The 23,901-nt window shown below is 45.0% G+C and overlaps 2 protein-coding genes across 3 annotated transcripts in view; one reads left to right on the top strand and one right to left on the bottom strand.

Moving 5' to 3' along the window:
* The window catches only part of LOC135368711 (T-cell activation inhibitor, mitochondrial-like), a 284,743-nt gene that overhangs the window by 164,816 nt on the left and 96,026 nt on the right, over positions 1 to 23,901 (bottom strand). The gene's annotated exons all lie outside the window — the stretch shown is intronic.
* Positions 1 to 23,901, top strand: part of LOC135368713 (tachykinin-like peptides receptor 99D) — a 244,829-nt gene that overhangs the window by 130,247 nt on the left and 90,681 nt on the right. The gene's annotated exons all lie outside the window — the stretch shown is intronic.

Raw genomic sequence — 23,901 nt, 5'->3', positions numbered from 1 at the left:
TATGTTGAACAGTTGCACATCTATTAAAACGCGCGCACTTGGCCGTTTCATGGCTGTTCCATACTTCGAAACTCAGATCCCGACGCCGAAATATTATCCGTGTAGCGCCATTATTTCTGGAAAAGTACAACTGCTGGAAAGAATTTCCTTCAAATTGTTCCGCTCTGTTCCCTCCGCTACGAAGTAGTTTATTAGGGGGTATTCTTTCTAAAACGGTGCTCTGCCGTCGTAAATATTTTATTCAACGCGCCTCAGCTATCCGACGTGAATCCCTCGTAAACATTGCTGCCGTCAGAAAAATTGAGCGAGGGTCTTGGAAGTCTTCCGAGTGGCGGCTTTTACGCCCATTTTCCGGAGGCAACGCGCCGCAGCTGCTCTGCACATTTTATGGGCACCTTTCTTAGGTTTATTAATAGGTGTATTTCATATGTAACGGCGCGAGAGCAAACGAGGGCACTGTAATAGACATGTTGCTGTATTGAATAAATACAAAATTGAAAGCTTAGAATTCTTACGGAAAGATGCTGGAACCTTATCCAAGACAACGCGCGGTCTCTGACATTATGGACCAGTGAGTGTTTCTCGATGCCTAATGTCTCCCCTTTCCTTTCCCCCTTTTTTCTTTATTTTTCTTCTGCTTGACCTACTCTGCCTCTTTCCTGTTTGTTTGTTTTCTTTTCTTTTTCCTGGCTCTAGTGTTCCACCCACAAACGCGTTTTGGAGTAGCCAGTCCTGACCGGGTCGGGACTAACAAACTTTTCACTTTTTCCTCCATATATTCAGACTCCATATTTTTCTTTCTTATCCAACCCAATCCAATCCACAACGCAATATGACAGATACATAATGACGATATCGGGATGACTTCGCAGTATGAAATTTCGTCATGGCTATTCAAAAGCAAGCCGGCTCTTTGCTAACCTTTCCTTTTCTTTTTTTTAAAATAAACTTTTCCCCCTCCTAAATTCAAAAATATGCTGCCAGTACTAACGTGGTCCTTCGGCAATCCGTCGTCAGCCAAGCTAAGCCGATCCAAGTCAATTTATCCACCTGCATATTTGAGCAGTTGACGGTAAATTTTTGGCACAAAGCTCTTTTTGAAATGCTGTTAAATTTTTAAATGTTGTTCAAACATTTTAATATTTTGTGAAGTCGTTCATTGCTAATGTGGTGGTTACACAATTTGAGCGTGCCGTTGGCAAAGTTGTCCTCTTAAAAGGGAATAAAGCTATAGAAGTGCTGATAGCAGATACGCTATCGCTATGTAGGGGTCATCGCGATTCGGGCTATTACATTTTCCGCGATTTCAGATATTTCAACAAGAAAAGGGGGATTTGTTTTTGTTCTTTTATCGCTCTACTTCCACACCCATTTGATGGGTCCCGCAAGAGAGCCAATATCTCGGCCGTAAAAGTTTACGGCTTAGCCAATAGCTGGTCGAGCGGCACATTGTCCCGGGAGAGAGGCGGAGTGAGAAAATGAAGAAAACGGCGTCAAAGCTGCTACGAACGACTCGGCGATTGGTAAATCGATATTTGAGGCCACAAAAATGCTGGCGAGAGAACAATGATGATGCAACAACGTTGTGAAAACAAGTGGCTTATCTCTGTTTGCTGTCCATCGTTATATCCGGGGCTGTACTATTACTTAAAGCGTTTGCGAACGATGTTAAATCCCGCCATGTGTAGATGGGCTAGAGGCGAGCTTCCAGCAAGTATGCTGTTAGTATTTGCGGTTTATGCAAGCTTCTCCAGGTGGGAAGATACGTAAAGACGAACATTTCTAGTTCAGCAAACTGTCCAGTGTGTGCATCTGTGGAAAACACGGAACACATCGTTGTGCACTGCACAAGATATGCATCCCAAAGAGCAACGTTGAAGTCTGCTCTAGCCCGCTTGGACAATAGAACCTTCGATATAGTCAAGGTGCTGGGTGTATGGGAACCCAAGAAGAGAGACGCGGCGTTATCAGCGCTTGTCAACTTCATAGTGAGCAGTGATATGGAATCTGTATTTTAGGACCGCATTCTAGGCATGTGTCGTCGAGTTTCCCGTTCCTGTTAGTTTCTTGCAATTCAGTTCACTTCTAGGGGATGGAGCTACGCATGTGCACGTACAGTTCGGTGACTGGGAGGGATGATGTCTTTCTATTTTTACTTTTTCATCTTTTCAGTTTTCTTCTCCTTTCATTCGTTTCATTTCCTTTGTGGGAGTAGCAGAATTCGTCAGGTGACGAATTCAATATCTTCCGGGGTTTTTTTTCTATAATCAAACTGAAACTCAATGAACATTTCTCCTGTTTTTTTTTCTTACAAACAAACAAACGAACATTACAGCGACCCAGAGGAAGCAATAGCAACAACAGATACATGATACATGCTTTCACGCATCAAGAGGAATGGAACAGCTGGTCGCACCAGTGCGACCTACGTGTCCATTTTTTTCTACTTCTAATCAAATCTAATCTAATGAAGTGACTCTCTGCTTGAGTGTGACTTTTCGTTTTCTTGCACCGACGGAACTCTTCTTACCGCCATTCCCCTTTTCCTTTTTATTTTTTTGCTCTACGTAGATGTAGTGCGGTAGCCAGTCCGATTTAGTCGTCACTCACCTCCCCATTTTTTCTTCTATCTATATATCATCATCAAGCGACGACGAATGAAGAAATTCGCTACTCAATTTGGCCCACTACCCCAGGGCACACTGATCAGTATGTGATATGAAACGATGAAGTGATGAGTTAATAATGATGAAAGACCTTGGTGTGCCATGAAATTTGGTACATCATGTAACGTTCATAGCACTAACCGAACAATCACCGCATGAAACACTCATGACCAGGTAGTGTCATTGCACAATAAGGCATAAAAGTCACAATACGAGTTGAGTTCAGCTAAAGCGTGTAGGGGAGGACCAGTGCATAAAACATTAACAATATATCTTAACCTTAACACGTCCTTACGCGGTTAGGCGCATGGGCTACGGACGTTCCTAATCTTGCACAAAGTGCTTCATCAAAAGCGAAGTGCCGGAAGGTGCGCTGGCCGTTCGCGAGGACTTTCCTTTGCGCTTCAAAAAAGCCCTCAGATCCCGGACGTGACGTAATAGGAAAGTTTGACGAATGGCGGGGCTCCGCCATGAACGGTCGTCGTCTGCTCACCAAGTTCGTCGGGGGGTCCCCGAAATCCACCATTAAGAATAACCGTTTAAGAATAAAACATTCAAGAATAATCCGCTTAAAAAATACACGGTTAAAAATATATCTCCTAAAATAAACCGCTTACTATCCCCGCTTAGAGATCACCGTTTAATAATCCACCTTTAAAAATAAACTGTTTCAAAGTCCCCTCATCATCTAGCACGGAGGCGGTTATGTTAGGTTAGTTTAGTTTGGTTTCGGTTAGTTGGGGATAGTTTAGGCCAGTTTGGTCCTGTGAGGTTAGGTTAAGCCCCTTAGCTTGCAGTTCACCTTGATTTGGGCCATACCACGTGACTCTAGCAACTGTAGGGTGGATTTGGGGGGATCCTGAAACGATTTATTTTTAACGGTATATTCTTAACCGTGGATTCCTTAGTGCTTATATTTAAACGGGGATATTTCGGCGATTATTTTTGTGCGTTTATTTTTAAGCGTATATTCTGGGAGATATATTTTTAACAGTACGCTATCCCTTACGTACGTTATACTAAAACTCACTAATAACACAACACATAGTGCGTTGATGCTTCGAACCAACAGAGCAGAGGACGAACCACACTACTTGTCTGCGATCGTACGCACACTCAACATGGAATCGATTGGTCCAAAGCGCCAATGTACAGATAATTGGACCACAAACGAAAAACTGCAACTTTTCCAAGAAATCCAGGCTCGGAAGAGCGTAATTAGCCGGTCGTTCTCTCCAATGCTAGAAGGGAGGCCACGAGAACTGCATGAGAGGGATCGTAAACATAACTATAGAAACCCCCTAATTAAGCGAAGTATGAAAGATGTTAAAATACAATAGGATAACTTAAGAACTAAATGCGGAGCGCAGTTCAAGGAATACACTGACCAAAATGCAGATACACAAACAGGTGATATAATAAATACAAGGAGGGTATAAACAAAAAAGATTATGGCTGAAGAGTGCAGCCGTTTTGCATATGTGCGATAAGGATGTTCTAAAGGTAGCTCTTGCGTACTTGTTGTGTTAAGGTCGGATCATGTTCCTTAATACTACCATAAATGGAAACCACCTTGTGCGATAAGGCTGAAGAGGAAAACTTTACTTTGCTTGGAACGGTTTTGTGCAAATGAAAACAGTGCTTGACGGTGCTGCATGATATTGGTCTAGGGACTTTACTACTATGCCAGAAAGAACAATAGATATATTTCGTGGTCAGTAACGTACATGATTCTGGTTCCAGGCCTGGCGGGACAGGGAATTATTATTACTCTTTTAGCTGTTGTCTCCCAGTCCCTATCACGCGGTGTGATCAAAGACTAGATGGTTCGCAGGGATGCTTCTGGCAGACACAAAGGACCTCCTGGTATTTACATACCGTTATCGTCGACGAGCTTCCAACGCTGCTCTCAGCTACTGTATATGGCGAGCTTACGTGTCTGCTAATATTTACCTTCTAAGAGTCTGGAGAATGCCATTTAACTATATCCTATATTCCCGGCCGACCGAAGGCGGTTGCAATGCGGTGGGTAAACTCTGCTTCCAGGACGGTGCAAGAAATGCCTCTGGTGCTGTTATTATTGCATATGACCGCCATTTTATTTATCCCCCTATTGTCAACTTTAGCTTCGAACCGTCTGAGCTGAAAGTATATTGATAATCCAGTGGATGGCGCAACTTGGCGCAGAAGCTATCTGCGCGGGATGGATCTTTGTTATTCACAGCGCGACGGAAGAAACTTGACACGCTTGAAAAGCTGCATCGATTTAATAAAGGAGTGATGCAGGTGTTACCCGCTGGTTGGTATGGATCACCGGGCGGTATTTAACCGAATCGATAAGGAATTCGTCTTGCCTGTCGCGCACCCGCGAGCGCTTTGTTCGTCTGTCACGCGGTCGATGGCGTCACGGCAGTCAATTCCTGTCAGCTGTTACCGTGACAAGATAAATGGAGACCCAAGGCCGGAACGTAGCTCCTTCGTCGGATATTTGGAGAACGAATGTAATGCAGTGTAAACTAGTAACCTTGCGGGGGGCTACTCGACGACAAAAGAGAGGGGAAAAAAAACTGTTTACGAAGATGGAGTGTAGGGAAATGTGTAACACTGTAAGCGTCCATGTTAGATATGACATGTGTGGTCCCCTTCGATTAGTGGGGAGACTTGTCCGACTGCCCGAAGGCGGTGAATATTTTGTTGTTGTTGTTGTTTTCGTCGATAAAGGGGGGGGATATGAAGATTTGTTAAGGAAAAAAGGAAAGATCAGCCAGAGAGAGATCGGCCGCTATTCAAAAAAAAGAAAGGAAGGAAGGAAGGAAGGAAAGGAAAGAAAGAAGAAGTAAAAACTGAAAAAATCACACACACTATCACACGATCGCAAGGGGTTGATAAAGGGTTGTTAGTGGGTCCTGCGCTGACTTCACAAGGTAATATGGCTCAAAGCGGTTGCAGAGGGCCGAAAAAAGCTCGCACATACTGTCACATCCTGCAACGAGTCAGTAGGCTACGTGACTATATATGTGACTACGTGAAGCCATGATTGGAAATGGGGAAAAAGAGAAACATGGAGATGTGCAGGCTCCATCATCATGATCACGGGCTACAGCGTAGCAGCTTTAACTGCGTGCCGTACGCTAATGAAAGGTAGTGAAGCAAACTCGTTCCATGGAGGGGGAACCCAAAAGGCCCGAGAAACTAAAGAGTCAAAATACCAAGTCAAATACCAAAAGTCAAAATACCAAATCAATATACCAGTCGTCGGAAAAGCTAGACACCTTAAGGTTTGTGCTATGCCTCTGTTACGTGCTCCAAAGCCTCAGAATAGTTACTGTTGATACCAAGTCGAGAAGAGACGTGACTGGTTCCGACGATGTTTATTTCCCGAATGAATAGCGCTCGCGACGGATGATAGTCAAGACGTGATGTACGAGACGTGCACTCAGTTGTGTAGTACTTATGATGATCATGATATGTCCGTTGCGTTAGCAACATTTTTTTTTTTTTGATTGGGTGTTAGCGCCGCGAAGCAACTGTGGCTATGAGCGACGTACAGATGTGGACAGACGGAGAGAGGATAGCAGGAAGGAGTGGGGGACAGGGGGGTTAGTATGCGTCCTGGGCCGACTTCAGGGGGAACTGTGCCGACATTCGTCTGGAAAGTCTTCGGAAAACCCAGGGAAAACCTCAGACAGCACAGCCGGCGGTAGGATTCGAACCCACCACCTCCCAGTCTTCAGCACGACCTTGGTTACCACCAACGAGCGGACGCCTTAGCCCACTCGGCCATGCCGCTGGTCGTTAGCAACAGACTGCGGACCGGCGACGTCATGCTGTTGTACCTCAAGTGGGTACAGCGACTTGCTAGCTCGTCTAGTCACATGCCCAGTAGACGTTCGCACAGTATATGCGCGTATCGTCCCATCTTGTCCCGTGTGTCCGGATTGAATGCGGACCAGGGGCCAGAACAGCCTTGGCTTTCTTTCTTCTGAGATCACGATGTCGCCTGGAGACATCGCTTTTCCCCTGCCTTCTTTGCACTGGTTGGCTGAGCGGAGCTCCATGAGGTACAGGTTGGGACAAAAGTTTACGGAACAAGCGAGCGGCGTACTTTTTCTTCGGTGCGACACCCTAGCGGCTGCAGGAAGCGGGTGAGTTCACTGTTTCGGAGGGAAGGGTACGCTGTTAGCGACACACAGCGGTAGCTTCCACTTCCCAAACACAACCAGGCGATACCGGAACTACCGCTGTGTCTCTGGCATCGCACGCTTGCACCCATCCGAAGCAATGAACTCACCCGCTTCCGCCAGCCGCTAGGGTGTCGTACCGACGAAAAAATACGCCGCTCGCGTGTTCCGTAAACTTTTGTCCCAACCTGTAACGCCTCTGCCACGTTCGCCATGTTTCCTGGAGCAATGTTGCGTGTTTCTGCCATGTGCGATGGATGGGTTCCGTGTCTTCTGTTGCTATGTCTGGAGGCAATATGGTAAGTCTTCTCCCTGCGATGAACTCCGCTGGTGTCAGCGGAAGAATCTCATGTGGATCATCGCTCACGTAAGAAAGCGGTCGAGAGTTAATGACTGCTTCTACCTCTGCTATACGATTGACACCAGGTCTTCATACGTCAATGAGTTTCTGCCGATGGTTTTCCTCAATGCCTGTTTCACAGACCGTATCAGACTTTCATAAAGTCCTCCTCACCACGGTGCATTTGTAGGAATGAACTTCCAGTTGACGCTGTTGGTCCCAAGCCGGTCCAGCACTTCATCGTCTCGTATACGTCGCCATAATGCACGAAGCTCCTTGTTGGATCTTTTGAAGGCGGGAGCATTGTTGCTGTATATCACGCTAGGCATCCCTCGCCGTGCGAAGAATCTTCGTATGGGCGAAGCTTTCTACAGACATGTCGCGTGAAACTTCTAGGTGGACGGCCCTTACGACAGCACAAGTAAACATGGCGATGTACACTTTCACGTTTCGTTGATGATTGTGTGTGTCTCTAACATAAAGCGGTCCTGTAAAATCAACTCGTACAACATCAAATGAATGATATTGTTGAACTCTGTCAGCAGAAAGTAGTGGTGTCTGCCCGTACGTTTTTGCCTGGTTGAATCTCCTGTAAACGGTGCACCTATGAAGAACGTTCATCACCACCTGCCTTCCTCGTAATATCCAATAGTTTTCTCTGAGCTTTGCAAGAGTGTCTGCTACTCCTCCATGCATGACCCTTCGGTGAGCTTGCTCGACGAGTAATGAGACGTAGTGAGAATCTCGTGGCATGATGGGATGTTTTTCATCGAACGTGAGGTTTGCCATCTGGAACCGCCCTTCAATCCTCATTATGCCGTTGTCATCAAGAAATGGTCTGTACTACTGCATGAAGTGTCGTTTTTTTTTTAGTAGTTTGATGGCCTTCAGGGTTTGATATTCCTCGGGGAAGGCTGTGGCTTGTACATGACGGAGCCAATAGTTCTTAGCGTTTTCAATCTCCTCCCTCGTAAGTGGTCCACCGATAGAAGCCCCTTAACAATTTTCACAAAATCGTTTCATCCACGCCGTTACTCTGTGGAGTCTAGTTAGTGAGCTGAAGTTCGTGCAGCGAGTAATCTCTTCCGCTTGCGCTGTCGTTGTTGCTACTGACGTTTGTTCGTGCTTCGTTTCTTCTTCCCGGTAACTTGGTGCCTCGAAGCACTGTTCAGGCCATGCCTGTTCATCTGTGAGCCAATTACGGCCGTTCCGCCACTTGCCGTCTTTCCAAGGTAGCCGTACTTCGTACCTTCCGTTGACGTTCCTCACCGTCCTATTAAACCTGTTCAGTGCCCTCGCCTGCGGTTTTGTCGTCGTAATCGCCTTCGGTCTCTGGACCTCAATCATTATGAATGAATGGGCGTTGCAGGCATTGCCCGACGCAGAGCATTACAGCTTGCTCCTGGGCTTGGGTATTCATCGTGTCGTTTATGACGCCATGAATAAACCTTCCTATAATTCACTGGGGACACAGACTAAATCATCATTAATTCCCTGATGTCATCTCGCACGAGTCTCCAATACTAATTGGTCCTAGTGAGAACGGAGAGAGGAAGTTCTTGATCTGCAGCGTTGACATTCGGTGCTTCTTCAGGTAGGAACGCGCCCTTGAGATGCTCTAGACCGATGGCAGGAAGTACGTTGGTGCACATCACTTCTCAGTGGCGGTAAGCGCGTTGTTGTGTTACTTCAACTTCATAACGTGTCCAGAAAGGAAGCCGTGTATCCATGGAACCATGCAATTTCGGCAGCTCTAATTTTGGCAGCTTCATCCTGTTGTCCCTATTGACAGAAGCAGCTGGAACGGGGATAGGGTTCGAAGCCACCGGCGTCGACGCGCTCGTCGATGCTCCTTGATGGCGCAGGTCGATTCGAGTGAGTGTCTTCAAAATCTGATGGCGGTATTCGGGTCGTTGCAGTCATCTCGCGTTCATATTCTTCGTCAGATAATTTATCTTTGAGTTCGCTGTCAACATGCCTTTAAATCTCTGGAAATATCTTGGACCTTCTCTCGTAGTATAGCAATATCTTGGTCGTTTGTACCGTCAGCTCCCAATTTCTCGTCGATATCGTTCCTCAATCTTGTTGCTGTTGAGCGTAAAAATTTCTCTCTCTTCAACTTGTCCATGGCCGACTCGATTGGAATATCCACGGGAGTTGGTTTGGTTTGGTTTTAAGAAAACATAAAATGGAGATTTTGGCTTCAGTATTGTGAGACCCGTAACTCCACATCACTTGCACCAGTTACTTTGATGGAAAACTCCTGGAGTAAATTCACGGGAGTACATCAAACCGTACAACTCACCGTGGCCAACAATGGGGGAACCACAGCCGGAATCCTTGTATCCTTCGTTCTTTTAGCCTTGAGTATCCTGGTCACGGCACCAATTTCTGCTGATACCAATTCGAGAGGAGACGTGACTGGTTACGACGATGTTTACTTCCCGAATGAATAGCGCTCGCGACGGATGATAGTCAAGATGTGATGTGCGAGACGTGCACTCAATAGTGTAGTACTGATGATGATCATGATATGGTCCCCTGCATTAGCAACAGTTACTTTCCACCATGAGTGAAGATACAATGCCCGTCTCTATATCTCGAAAGTTTAGACCCTAAGCAAGGTATCCCTAGTCGCATATGTTACCTCTGAGTAGCTGTAATGGAATTTATTACAGCGATCGGTCACATCTTACAGAACACCATTAACTATGGAGGTGAAAGTCACTGAAAAGGGTAGCCAACTGTAGGACTCGAACCCACATCTTCTGGATTACCTGAGGCCTTGTATGTGATTGTCTCTTCTATGTTGTTCCAGCCTCAGAACATCAGTTCTCTCATGACCATTAACCAAGTTGCTTCGGAGACATCACTTTAATTGCAAGTGCTTCTCATCGCAAGTCTCAGAGAAGAAACTCATATGAAAAACTGCAGCGGCCTTTTGGCAACTATCTGAAAACTCATCTGAATCTGGAGAATGTATCTTACAGTATCGCATACTACTTATTTCGTCGTTGCCGTCTTTCTCCCTCGTTTCGGTCTTCCTCATTCTCCACTGCGACGCACTACTGTCTTCCCAAGGGAAGCAGACCCGAGAGGCCAACTTCGTTATCGGTCTCCATTACAACTGCACACCAACGTTACGTTCAGTAAGAGAGCCGGGGAAGGCGTATTGGTTGGTTGCTTCTCCTGCGTACATTAAAACGGTGCAGTGAAAGCACGCTTTACAGGAGACCGTCACGGACGTACGGGCGCACGCCTTCGTCCGTTCCCTATTTGCAACATGCATTCCGCATCGATAAGGTTCGCGAGGCACGTGAACTTAAAGTTCCTGGATGGGTATAGGAGTCCCTGGATTGTTCCCTATACAGGGACTTTACGTGGACTATCTCAGGGATGCCATCTGTCATACTACCCATGTCACTGTATTGGAATGTCACATATTACCCCATGTCACTATATTATCCACAATACCTGATATCACCTATCAGCCAGGTACGTACATACAATCTGCCCCGATTGTTGTGCTGGCAACCAGGGGGATTCTCCAGATGGCGGAATAAAGAGTATATCGTGAGCCTGACGGTGCATGCTTCCCATCAAATATCAAGCAACACAACAACTGGCGACGAGGATATTACCAATTTCACTGTATTGGAATGTCACATATTACCCTTGTCACTGTATTATCCACAATACCTGATATCTCCTATCAGCCAGGTACGTACATCCAATCTGCCCCAATTGTTGTGCTGCTTGATATCTGATGGGAAGCACGCACCGTCAGGTTCACGATATACTCTTTATTCCGCCATCTTGAGAATCCCCTTGGTTGCCAGCACAACAATCGGGACAGATTGTATATACGTACCTGGCTGATAGGTGATATCAGGTATTGTGGATAGTACAGTGACATGGGTAATATGCGACATTCCAATACAGTGACATGGGTAATATATGACACCATCTGCTGGAAATCTACAGAGACTGGCGGTGGGAAAAAAAATGGTGCGCCTGTAGTTTGGTAGTAGACGCTTTCCGCTGCAAGACCGGGAAGCGACACGGGTTCGAATCCCGCCACCGGCTGTGCTACGTGGGCGCCTTTCCTGGGTTTTTCCCACGCCCCCAAGCATGCTGCCGTCTAGCAGGCAGAGCGCTCGATAAAGCGTTTGCGAATCAGGTTGGTCGTGTGGCAACACCACCAACATACAAAGACGGCGGTTGTTCTGCTGAACTTAATTCGCACTTGCATACTGGTGGTACGGCTCGCTCATAAGCCACATCATCCCTTTCATGCTTGGCATGACAGTAATTGTGTACGTATACTAGGTAATCTCACTTGTTTCTAATAAATCTCTCGGAGGTAGCGCTAGTCCCTCATCTGTCTGTCCCCGTCTCGTCGGTGATTGCTTATTGGTTGCCTCACGCCACAGTTCCTTTTAGTGAGGCGAGTATTACCTATTAGTGCTCATCGTATGTACGACAAACCCCTCCCCCTCCCCCACTACGACCCCCATTACTCGAATAAACGTACGTGGGTGCACAGTTTTTAATGGGATCCTGATAGGTCTGAGTCAGACCCTTTTTCTCTTCCACATTCATTCATCCGATCCCCCGATACAAATTACTGTCTTATATTTGTATCCAGTCCATCATGGGTCGAAGAACTTCATTAAGGGTTACCGCCTCCAAACTATTAGCATGCTACAGCTGATGGTAATCGAGTACGGTGTATATGTGTTCTGGGTAAACAACATGTTGCATTTCCCCAAGGGGAGCGTGTCAATAAACTGATGATGTGAGGATGATAAATCCTGGCACAGTCTGATTAGATGGGAGCGTGCTGATTGCTGTTCCCTTGTTTTGTTATAACTCCTGCTAGCCGCAGCTTAATCATAAATACCCGTATCCGAAGGCATATCAGCTCGTGGATCGTCAGTGTATCAGTGCGCGTGCCTCTTTCAACCGTCTTGGCGGTTGTGGTCACACAGGCAACCTTCTTCCACCTGTGATCACCTCTGTGTGAGATAAAGCGGTTGGCGACCGTTCCACGCTGCACATAAAAAGCAGATACAAACTCATTAGAAACGTTCTTGATAAACGCGCTGTATTTCTTATCTCACCAGTTCGTTAAGAGAAGTGGATTTGATTCTTGCCATACTTCAATCTTAGCAACATCTATACTTCATTCGAGAGACGACCCCGTAAGCTTGAGTACATACGGTCCTGCACATGCACTAAAAGTGTTTCCCCGATGTATGAGTCTCGTATAACGCATAAGTTATGCGTAGTCGCACGAGAAGGTTATGCGGAATATGACGCATAACACTCGCGCGCGATTTCAATACAGCGACATCAGGAAGTGCGAAAACTGATCTTTATTTATCTCATAAATTATTGGGTAAACTACTTCCCTCATACGTGGGACATCAAACACACTCGACGACGCGCTTCTATGCGTAATGGACGGAACGTGTTCCAGAACATGTTTTGATTATGCGTCGCGCCGTGTTTATGATCCACATGTGGGGGTGAGGACACTCACTGAGGACACACGCCGACTCCATTAGCAGACTTCAGATATGATGGCTGAAAAATCTCCACAGAAAAATTTCGCACTTTCAGATATTATGAGCAGCAACTTCTAAAAATCATTAGACGCATTACCTCGATACTATGTTCAACATACGAGATTGTGGTCTTTCGGTAGCGTCGGTTTAATTACTTCTCCGGTGAGTTAAAAAAAAAAACGTGTGCTGGGTAGGTCGGATGTATCGTTTTACTTGGTCGTCGTAACCGTTGTAACAAGTGCTATGCTGCGCGTAAAGCATCATTCGCTGTCGAGCAAGAGGTGCATGCTGTTGCTCAGGTTATTGTCCATGCGAGAGTTTCCAGAACTACATCGTAGAAGCAAGCTGCGGGCGGCTAATACACACAACAGTTGCCCTGTTTTCCTACTTTCTTTTCTATTCACGTGTCCTGAAGTAGCATGTCCCGACTTTCTCACATCCCGGGACTCATGTCTCCATATTTATAGTTTTCAATCAATCAACCGTAGCCAGTTCGACTTCGTCGAAACTCACATCCCCATTTTTTTCTTCGTCACATCATCATCAATCAAGCCAAACGAAGAGCACTTCCGTTGATCCGTATCTCTATGAAATAAAGTACTCTCCTCACTTGTACCACACTTATGTGTCACTTGGCCTCTGGTCTGGGTTTCTTTGTCCAGGACTTCGCGAAGTGTGCTGTTCGATCGATTTGTTTTTGTGTGTCTCAATGCTTCTTCTTCTTTTTTTTTTTGACCACTATATGTTTCCAGTCTACATGTATTCGAGTAGCCTCCGTCGAGACTAACATCTCCGTACTTTTATATTTCTTCTCATCTGATCCTGTCTTCCCTTTTCCTGTAAATCAGGAATACGAATGCGTCGAACGGCTCGGAACTACGCTTTCATTTTATTTTTTGTCGTACTACGAGGTTCTCTTTCGCAGACAACAACAATAAATGATGGAAAAGCGATGATGACATGGGATGTTCCCCGTGGTAGCCACAGGAAGATGTTACCCCACTTCAAAGAGGTTAATGTGAGAGGATGAATTAATGGTGAGTTTCGGTAAAGGCTTTCAGATTTTGCACTTTAGCTGCTTTTCCTAAGGAAGCATCCTGGTTGTGATAATTAGACTAATTACGGCGGCAGTCGGAACTCGGCTTACCGGCCGACCTGCCGAGTTGCGTGGAGGAAGCTGTCTCGGGTGCCATAACAACGGTAGTGTGGCCGACGCCAATTATCTGCCTCATCTCTCACTCTCGTTGCTGGAGCCTGCAAGTCACGTGGTCGGAAACCATTGCTAGCGGACCGCGGCTCTACGAGGTCAGCTCCGTTCACCTGCAGGGGGCAATTCTTGTCGAAGCAGACAGATCTTTTTTTTTAATCCATGTCTTAAATTGCCCATTAAATAAATTAGTTTTTGTTAACGTTCCTGTAATCTATATTATTATTATTTCACTTTTATTCAACTTCGTAGCCGTCTGATATATTAACCTATTTGTCCTATATACATATAAAGTAAAAAAATAGCCGAAGCTCTGTAGATGCACGTTGAGCATATGTTTACAATCTGATCGTGCAGTCCCAGGCAGGTTACTGCTGGGAGTGCACGATCAAATTGTAAACATTATATATATATATATATTATACAAATGTACAAATGAAAAATAGCCGAAGCTCTGTATATATATAATTTCGAAACCGCGAGTGCGGTGGAGGTAAAAGGAAAGTGACTGTTCTGAGGTTGGAACACAACACAAGCCTCGAGGTTCCTATAAGAACACGAATAAGTGAAATATAGCAGTCATCGAAAAAGCCAGACAGCGGCGGGAATCGAGCCACGCACCTCTTTATTGCCCGGTGGAGTGCGCTGACTGCAACGCTACGCTGTCATCTGCTTTCCGACGCCTTACCAAAGGGCCCTTTCCGGTTTTTCGTGCACGTTTTTCAAACTGTTCGAATACATCTTTCGCTGTTGCCCAAGCAGCACAATGTACTGAAAGTCGAGTGCAATAGGGGTGGACGGTATGTCTCCTATCAATGTTCTTTAGTGTCACGAGTCTGTTCAAGGCCTTCCACCTACCCGTCCACCCCTATTGCACTCGACTTTCAGTACATTGTGCTGGTTGGGTGATGTTTTAGTGAGCGCAATCGCACAAAATACAAACGACGCTGAACTTGAGCCATGACCAAGCTTTCGCCGGGCTTCTTTTGCTTCGGAGGATTATCTAACAATTCGTTTCCGAGTGTCGGTGCAAATTGCTGCGTAACGTTTATGCTACGAGAGAATTTCCCTTTCTATCCTTACGAAACTACTTGAGCGCCCTCAAAAGGATCTTGAATGCGTTTCAGGACTGATCTCGTGAACGCAAAACTAATTTGCGAGTGCGGTACGTATATAAACGCTCGAGAATTGATCAACGCGCTTATACACAATTTCTACGCGTGCAAAACACAATATCTAGTTGAAGTTGCTACCGGGAAAATCTACGTTGAGCATGCTGCGAGCCCACAGTTGTTTTGACATTCGATCGCAAGGAAGCACGTGGGAACAGATGACTGTGTGCAGCGGGTAATCACGGTGCAATTATTTCGGATGAATGCACTGCTTCTCGTGTTACGAATGCGTCGTATTTTCGTATTCTGTCGTCTCTCGTCGGCTGCCTCGCGTTATTACGTGGAGCTGTGAATATTTATACGAATTATGTATTTATATGTTTTACTTCATATGGACATGCATATTTGCGTGCGGCAGGTACATATACCTTCTGGTTGGAGCTGCGGGATGGTGATAGCACAAACTAGCTACACTTTTCGTTGTGATGCTTACAAAAGCATGCATAACTGCAACAGCAATTAATTAATACCTCTTGGGACCTCAACGAAGTACAAAACATGTTGGCATTTGAATTTAAAAAAATATCGACAGTTGCAAAGCGTTTCATGTACAAAAGCAAGGTCCGCGATATTGCTCAAAAGTAAGAACGGGTGCTGTCTCTAAAGCCTGAAAGGAACACGATAAGATAAGAGGTCGACGACAACAGATGATAAGAGGTGGACGCAATCATATTTTCCGTGTAGGCACTCATAAAGGAAACAAATATCGCGCGCTGCTGTACTAAAATTCACGGTGCTACAATTCAACGTGTCCAAACAATAACTTTATTACAAGATGATGAATGGAGAGTTTCATAGCCAAGGGCGACACTCTAACCCATTGCGATATAGTCATAATTCATTATACGGCCAACCATATCTATCATAAAATATCCTAATAAAACGCTTCTGTTCTCGATCGACCTTTTCGCTAGTGGTTGCGAAAATTGAATTTCAAGAAACGGAAGCATATGCAAATTTCGTATACGCACCAAAGTAAGTTGAAGTATTTTGAATGTCTTTCAATGGTCATTAGTCAATGACTTGGATCGTTAAGACTGCCCAAGTGACGTGGTAACCATAACGATTACATGTCACGAACGAGCCTACGTGTAGCCTACATGTCCTCCCTCTATGAAAGACAAGAGCTCAATCTGGTTCGTCTTTCATTCAGACATTGTACAACGTCCAGAGATCAGTATTTCCGGAGGCTGTGTAACGACCGTCGATGTGGTGGCCGCTCCGACCGTTTCAGAGATTTCACCCACGGTAAGTTGCCCGCAGGAACTTCCAATCACGAAACCGCATAGCCAACTTCCATCCACTCTAGTGCTTGTTCTTAGAAGACGTCGTGAAAGTTCCGAGGCCGGTCAATGAAATTGCTGTCACAGGTACACTTTTTCTGCTGTGACATGTATTACTACCGTGGCTACCCCATGTCATCGTCATCATCTAGTTGTTGTCGTTGTGCCGCTGCTGCTATTATAAACGCAACTGCGTGCGCGATAACAAATATAGAAATGCCCAACTGCAATGAACGTCGCGTTCAGCATTGATGTTTGAAAGCGCACAAGGTAGTGCACGGAGACATGAACACTGTAAGCACTGAGCCGTGCTCGCAGAAAAAAAATAAAAAAAAATCGAATGAGAAATAGACGTATCGTATTGAAACACGATATTCGCTATTCTGCTTCCTATCCAACACAGAAGTAGAAAGTCTTTGAACATGAAAGTCTTCCCGCACATCTACCACGAAGCTACTCCCTTTATCAGGTTACTGCTGTTTTCCCTTCTGAGCGGGGACGGAAGCTCACATACACGTTCGAAGCCTGCAGTAGCAGAAAACGAAACTAAGCGAATCAGACGCCACTGTGACCAAAGAAGGCGTTCATTGTTGTAAGACGAAAAAGAAAAGACGAAAACGAAAGCGTGGTACAATTCTCCTAATGGCTCCCCCTGCTGTCAGAAAAATGAGCTGCAAGAATGGAACGTCCCGGAAATAATGGGACGCTGCGTTCCACATGTTCTTGTTGCAAGCCGCGGGACCCAATATCGGTAGGGATTCCCGAACCGAGAACATAATGAACATAACCCATCATTGGACGGGGGCGCCACGTGATCACGAGTGACGCGGTAGATGGTCTGTGCAGACGTAATGGCCAAAACAAAGGGATTAAGGTGCAGCGGGACAGGCTAGTCTCGTACAAAGTGCTTGTCCGTGTCCCTTGCCTTTCTAAGCCGGCAAGTTTTTATTGACGTCTTCCCAGATTCTCGTGCAACAGCGTTACTGGCGAGACAATGTGCCAAATAAAATTTCCCAGATGTCGCGCGGCGGAGAGTGCACTGTGTCAACACCGCCTAGATAGGAGAAAGCCTGCTTACTCGTCGACGTGACGTAACAACTAAGAATCAGCCAATCAGGATCGTGTCTCCAACGGCGGCAGCCAACCACGAACGTGCCTTCAGCGGTCGTAGCCATGGAGACGAACCGTCGTCGTCTGCGAGTAGTGATTGAACGTCCTCGCGTACTAAATGGGAAAACTTTAAAATAAAGCGCAAAATGGTCCCATATCTTTCTCGAGACTGATTTTCTGGAAAGCGTGTTGCACTTTTTATCTACGGATTCAGGTCTACGGGTTCCAAGTTAGGTGCAATCATTTGCGAGTTCTTTAATTTGCAGAACGACGAATCGCAATAATAGCAGACGAATTCTGACTTTATATGTCCACGTAGCGAAAGAGAAGGCAATAAGCGAGCCATGATTGTGTCTGCTTTTGATTGAGTGCAAGATGTTAACAGCACTAGAAAGCGACAAGGCCTCACCCCTTTTCCCTTTCGTCACTGGGATAGGCTGCTGCAATTAACGGTCGTACGCTGCGGAGCGATACTTAGTTCACATTTAGCTTGCGAGAGGCGCCACTCGACGGCATGCGATATGGCCGCCAAGCAGCGTGTCATATATACCTTTATGTGTTATAGCACTAGACAATGGCGAATCCGTTAAAAATGGCGCCTCAATTAAAATGCTCCGGAAATATTTTTGATTAAAATGAACGTAACATATGTTGCAAGCGTCTCATATAGTTGCATCCTCCGCAATTTCAATGTCGAATTTTGGTTATTTTATTTATTTGGAAATCTGAATAAGGAAATCTAGTAATCTTCTTCTTTTTAAGTCTTGAGAGAGGTCAGTCAATATTTGGCTAACTACTCTTCAAAAAAAGTTCACACGCACAAAAAAAAAAATCACAAACACAGGGGAATACGTATATTGACAAGCTGTCGAACTTGACCAGCATCGTGACAAACAGTACACTATTTATTGAAAGACAACGCGAAATTCTCCCATAGAAAATACGTGGAAACACGCATATGTTATACCTCGACCGGACGGGAAATGATAGGAGCCCTTGCGACGTCAGCCACAGTTTTGCGTGTCACGTACAAAAAAAAAAAAGACAAGAAAGCAGCATGTTATGATTAAGCTGTAGCAGTGGTCTCACGTGACACTTCCTGTTGTGCAGCCCCGAAACGTCCTAAGACTTTTCTAGTGAGCCAACACGTGAGCCATAGAAAGAAAGCGTGAGTATTAGAAAGAAATGAATCAAGAATAATTAATCCCCCTCCATCAACGAACTCTTGGCGCCGACTACTACATTCCCCCTTCACTCTTTCCTCTGAGAACCGCCGTGCGAAATCACCGCCGTATGGAGAGAGCAATTCTTCATGGAGACAGCGATGGTCGGCGTTCTTGTTCTGCATAATGAAACTACTAATGAATTGCTGGTAGCATTGAAGAGGCATACCTCATACAAAAACATCAAGTCATTATTACTTGTTACCGCTTTCTACACGTACCGAACCTGCTCTGGAGTAACACCCTTCTCTTCATCTGAGGACAATCACCATCATTAAACTTTCCGTCATGATCCCAGCAAGCGATGCACTGCTGACGGGCACTGCGTGTCTGCGTCATTATAGCGGTTTGAGTGGCAAAAAGTTTTTGTAATCGGATGCTCCGAACTCATTACGAGATTTCAAAAGCAGTAAGTAATCAAAAACTAGCTTCGGTGGAGTGAGCGGTGTTCGTTAACTAATGGCCTTCTCTATTAGAGTAACGAAACAAGGCCAGCTCGAGGCCATCGAAAAAGGGAAATATCCAGGTACGTTTGACCCTGACGTTAAAATGTTCAATACAAAGAACTTTAGTGTTCTGTCTGGAGCCAGTCATGTTTTGTTTCTATTTTCTTTCTTTCTTTCTTTTTTCTTTTACAAATCGAATTAGTAATTTTTGCGCGTGTGAATCACACCTGATAGTTCGCAGCATTGGTGTTTTCCCAGTATGCCACACGAATATCACAACAGGCACGTGCGCACGGCTACACAATTGAATGTCGCTCTGCAATAACGATGTAATCCCATTTGCATCACTTTCAGGAGAAATCTTTAGAAGTTGGTAAATTCAGACTCGCTTTAATAAAGAAAAAAGCATATGCGCTGCCGCATTTGAAAATGAATGCAGTAATTCTCAGTTTCAAAAACGTTTTCATTGCTTCCAGTTTTCCCTGTTTGTCCAAAGTACAAACGTTCAGTTAAATCATTATTGCAGAGAGCCATTCATTGTTACTAGGTAAATGCAATACGCTGACAATAGTTTTGTTTATAAAGCTTTTACGCTCATCTTTGATGTCGAAAAGCTCATTACAGATAACCGAGCATTCGAGGCTCGATTGGGATGAACGAAAAACAAATTGGGAGAAACTGATTCTTCGCCAGACGAATTCATGAATTCTGCTACTGGCACACAAAACCCCTATTTGCTACTTGATTATTCTATCATACAATGCGTTCGATTTAATCTCAAATTGACATTACACAAAGCACATTCTTTACGCATACCCCCTTGTAAACAGGAATTTATTAGATTACGTCGTGAATCAATAGAGACGCTTAGATATAGCATACGTAATCGTCTTGCGTCCGCAAGCAGCCTGTTTATTCTGCACACGCACACTACGCAAATCCACGTTGGGGGGGGGGGGGGGCGGAATACGTGCCCTCTATTTCCTTGGGTACGCATCCGACTAAAGCTCTTAAATATCCCATGCTACAGGCTCCTTTCACGCAAGTTGCGTGCGCTCTTCAATTAACCTTTCCAATCACTCGGTGTACTTCAAATGAAAACTGTTCATGTAACTTCAACGCGCGGATCCAGCGGATCCAACAGTATGTCATGTTTCGTTGCCGTGAGTCAACTTCCAGAGCCGAACACATTAGTATTTATGGTTATTTTTCATTTATTGCTATTATTTGTTTAGGGAACAGCAAGCCGGCGTGCTGCGATGCTGAGCTTTCCCCTTTTGTCTTTCCTTTTCCTTGTTTTGTGCCAATAAATCCCCCCCCCCCCCGCCATCACATTCTTCGAGAAATGGCATGACACACAAACTTTACATATCTGCCTGGCAATAGCGAGCGTGCAGGTGGCAGCCTTCTACTAGCCAATAAGACGTATTAGTGAACATAAAGAAACTGACATTCCCCACTGAAATGGGACGCATACAGACGACGTGCGACATTCAAGTTGCAGCAATGTTGTTGTAAGTTAAGCGCTGTACTTTTCTTCTTCTTCTTTTTTTTTTGCCTTTGTGTTAGTGGTGTTCCTGAATACTGAAGAAGGTGACAGCTCATAGCGAAGGGCAGAAGTGAAGTTATTTTAAGTCGTGTTTCCGAGTGTCACAGTCCTTGTCGTCTGCACCTGCATTGCTGCCGTACATTGGGACATTGACATTTTTCGGTTGGTGTCGCCATTCTGCAAGGTGGCTTCGCCTTTTGCTTGTAAACTTTAGGTGAAGTACGCTTTACAAACCTGACATGCAAAGAAGTCGGTTTCACCTCATGCATGAAGGCATCGGGTCCCTTTAGCGCTTTACGAAAGTCCTGCTGTTCATGAGTTGAAGCAGACTTCACTTTACGTGTCGATTGACTGAGTGATTGATTGATTTGAAAAAGAAAAGAGTGGAGATGTTAGTCCGAAAACACTCGTGTCAATGAAGAAAATCGCGCTGCATTATATGCTTGCAAGCGTGAGATGCTGCTGATTCGCGTAATAGACACCTTACAAGAACTGGATTGGACAGAATGGACTTGCACCAGCCAAAAGAATGCCGAATGCTTATTCGAACAACGAATGTCGACTGACGAATGGCGTGTCGTCCTTCGTGCAAGCAGCCATGCCCCAAGCAGCACCATGTACTGAAACTCGAGTGCAATAGGGTGGACGGGTAGGTGGAATACCTTGAACGAACTGGTGAAACTAAAGAACATTGATAAGACACATACCGTCCACCCCTATTGCACTCGACTTTCGGTACATTGTGCCTGCTTGGGGTGCCGTAAGTAGGCACCGTCAATCCGCTCATGCATTCAGGTGTTGAAAAAAAATGATAATGATGATAACGAAGGATGTACATTTGTAATTTTGTTTAGCTTTCTTTACTGATTATGCGTAACAGCGACCTAATGGGCGACGTAGCTGAAGGGCTGTCCCTAGAAATCCTTCCTCGCAACACGCTTCCTTGGTCACCGCAAGGGAATGTTTAGCTGCTCTTAGTATACTCTGAAGAAGACAATATCGCGGTCTGCGGTTGCATATCTGACCCGGACAGAGCGTATTCTAACGTGTGGGAAACATACTTGTTGGTATTGAGGTTATAGACGTCCGATCGTAATTTGGGCTTAGTCGTCGTATGCAAGTTTATTGCACGACTCGAATTTCTGTAAAGGCTACCTGTACGCCATCATCCCGTTTTGCTTCACGCGCAGTATTCGTATGGATTTTTTTCTTCCTTTATTTTATCTATTGATTTTTTTTTCATGGGTCCCCACATATACAGGGCCTCAACCTGGATAAGTGCGTCCAAGAGTTGTTCCGGTGTTGACAAAGGCTTGGCACGACATCAAAAACAGGCACGCACGGACACACACACCACATCACAACAACGCGTTGTTCGGCTGCTTCAGCAACCCGTAAATGATCACTTGACATGACATTCAATTTCTGGCTCTAAACGGTTACACAATAATTCATAATGACGACTGTATAACGAGATTGAAGCAAAACACTCAGTTGTGAAGCAGCCGCTATTTCAAACAGCATCTGTTCGAAATATATCGGCTTCTGGACTGTTAAAACAGAACTTCACCGCATAACACGCGCATAGCCAACCGCTATTCCCAGTGATGCTATTCTGTCTTCTGATATGTCTTCTGAAAGTACATTTTGGAAGTACTTCGATTACTTTTGGAAGGCACTTTCAAGTCGCTTTTGTCCAACGAGTGGTCTGTCCAGGCGTGCACATATACCGCATCAGCATGAAGAATGGTTATTTGTGTAGATATCAACCGGCATTCTAAATTTTACGTCAAAGTGAGTAATAGATGCGTGGAAAATAGACATCTCGAATACCGAAACTCATCCAACTCTGACTTCGTCAGTAAAGCAGCGCCGTGAGGGGCCACGTGCTTACGAGAACCAATGAAAATGGTCGTAGCCCATGCTCCTCTGACGTCAGAGCTTCACGCGGGCGTTTGTTCGAGTGTTCGTTATTTCTGTATCTCGCCGAGTACGACATGCAGAAGAAGGATTCCTTTGTCATTAATACTCTCACGTGTAAAAAAAAAAAAGGAACCCGAAAAATAACCATTCTTCGAGAGTTCTTGATGGTGTGAGATCTTTTCTTTGAACCTTTCCTCAAGAATAAAAATTAAGGGGCAACTTAGTGGTAAATGCGAGAGAAATGCGTTAGCATTTAGCGCCTTTTCTAGGCTTTTAAATTGGTGACCCAAAGACAATTGTTGTAGAATTTTTTAGTGAAGCTTCCGGTCTATACACGACTTCCGGGTATCCACTTCCGCTCTATACTTGACTTCTGATATCCACTTCTGTCTAAACTGACTTCCGGTTGTCCACCTGTGGTCTAAACTGACTTCCGGTTGTCAACCTGCGGTCTATACTTGACTTCCGGTTCGAAACTTTCAATTACTATATGTAAGTCCATTTAATTAACCTTTAATTAGCCTCTATAACTTTCAATTATCTTTTAATTACCGAAGGTAACCTGAGGTAATCTGTAATTCCATTTAATTCCCTTTAATGACGTTTACTTGCTTTAATTGCTCTCAATTTCCCTTTAATTGACGTTAACTACTTTTAATAACCTTCGGTAACCTGCGGTTACCCTCCCTCGGTAATCTTTAATTTCATTTAATCTTTCTCTTAATTACATATATCTTTTATTACCTTTAAACTCAACTTTCTCCTTTAATTACCTTTAATTGCCTCTACCTTAAATTACTCTTAATTACCTTCAACTACTTGGTAACATGTTATTATCTTACTTCAATTTCGTATCTCCCCTTTACACCTCCACGTATACCTCTGCCTCGGTGAGCCTTCACCATCTCATAGATACAGCGTTCTTCCACTTTGGCACTCCTAATGCTGACGCATTAAAATAGTGGACAAGGCTTCCGGATCTCCTACGGGCTTCACAATATTTGGCATGAAAGGCGTATAGAGGAACTGCTTGCTTTCTGCCACGTGCGAAGGAAGAGATTGAGGGTGTCCTCCAGGTGGGGGCTTTCTATGGCGGATTTTCAGTCGCGCGGGTCACGCCTGTCTATTTTTGTACATAATACCCCGATTTTACACGTTGGAGAAGAACACTTTGCGATATTCACATCCGACGGCTTTGAAAACGAATGAATAGAAGGTGACCCAGCGAATA

Source organism: Ornithodoros turicata, chromosome 9, assembly GCF_037126465.1.
Source record: "Ornithodoros turicata isolate Travis chromosome 9, ASM3712646v1, whole genome shotgun sequence".
NCBI lineage: Eukaryota > Metazoa > Arthropoda > Arachnida > Ixodida > Argasidae > Ornithodoros > Ornithodoros turicata.
The sequence above is the reverse complement of the archived record's forward strand: the minus strand, read 5'-3'. Positions and strand labels throughout refer to the sequence as shown.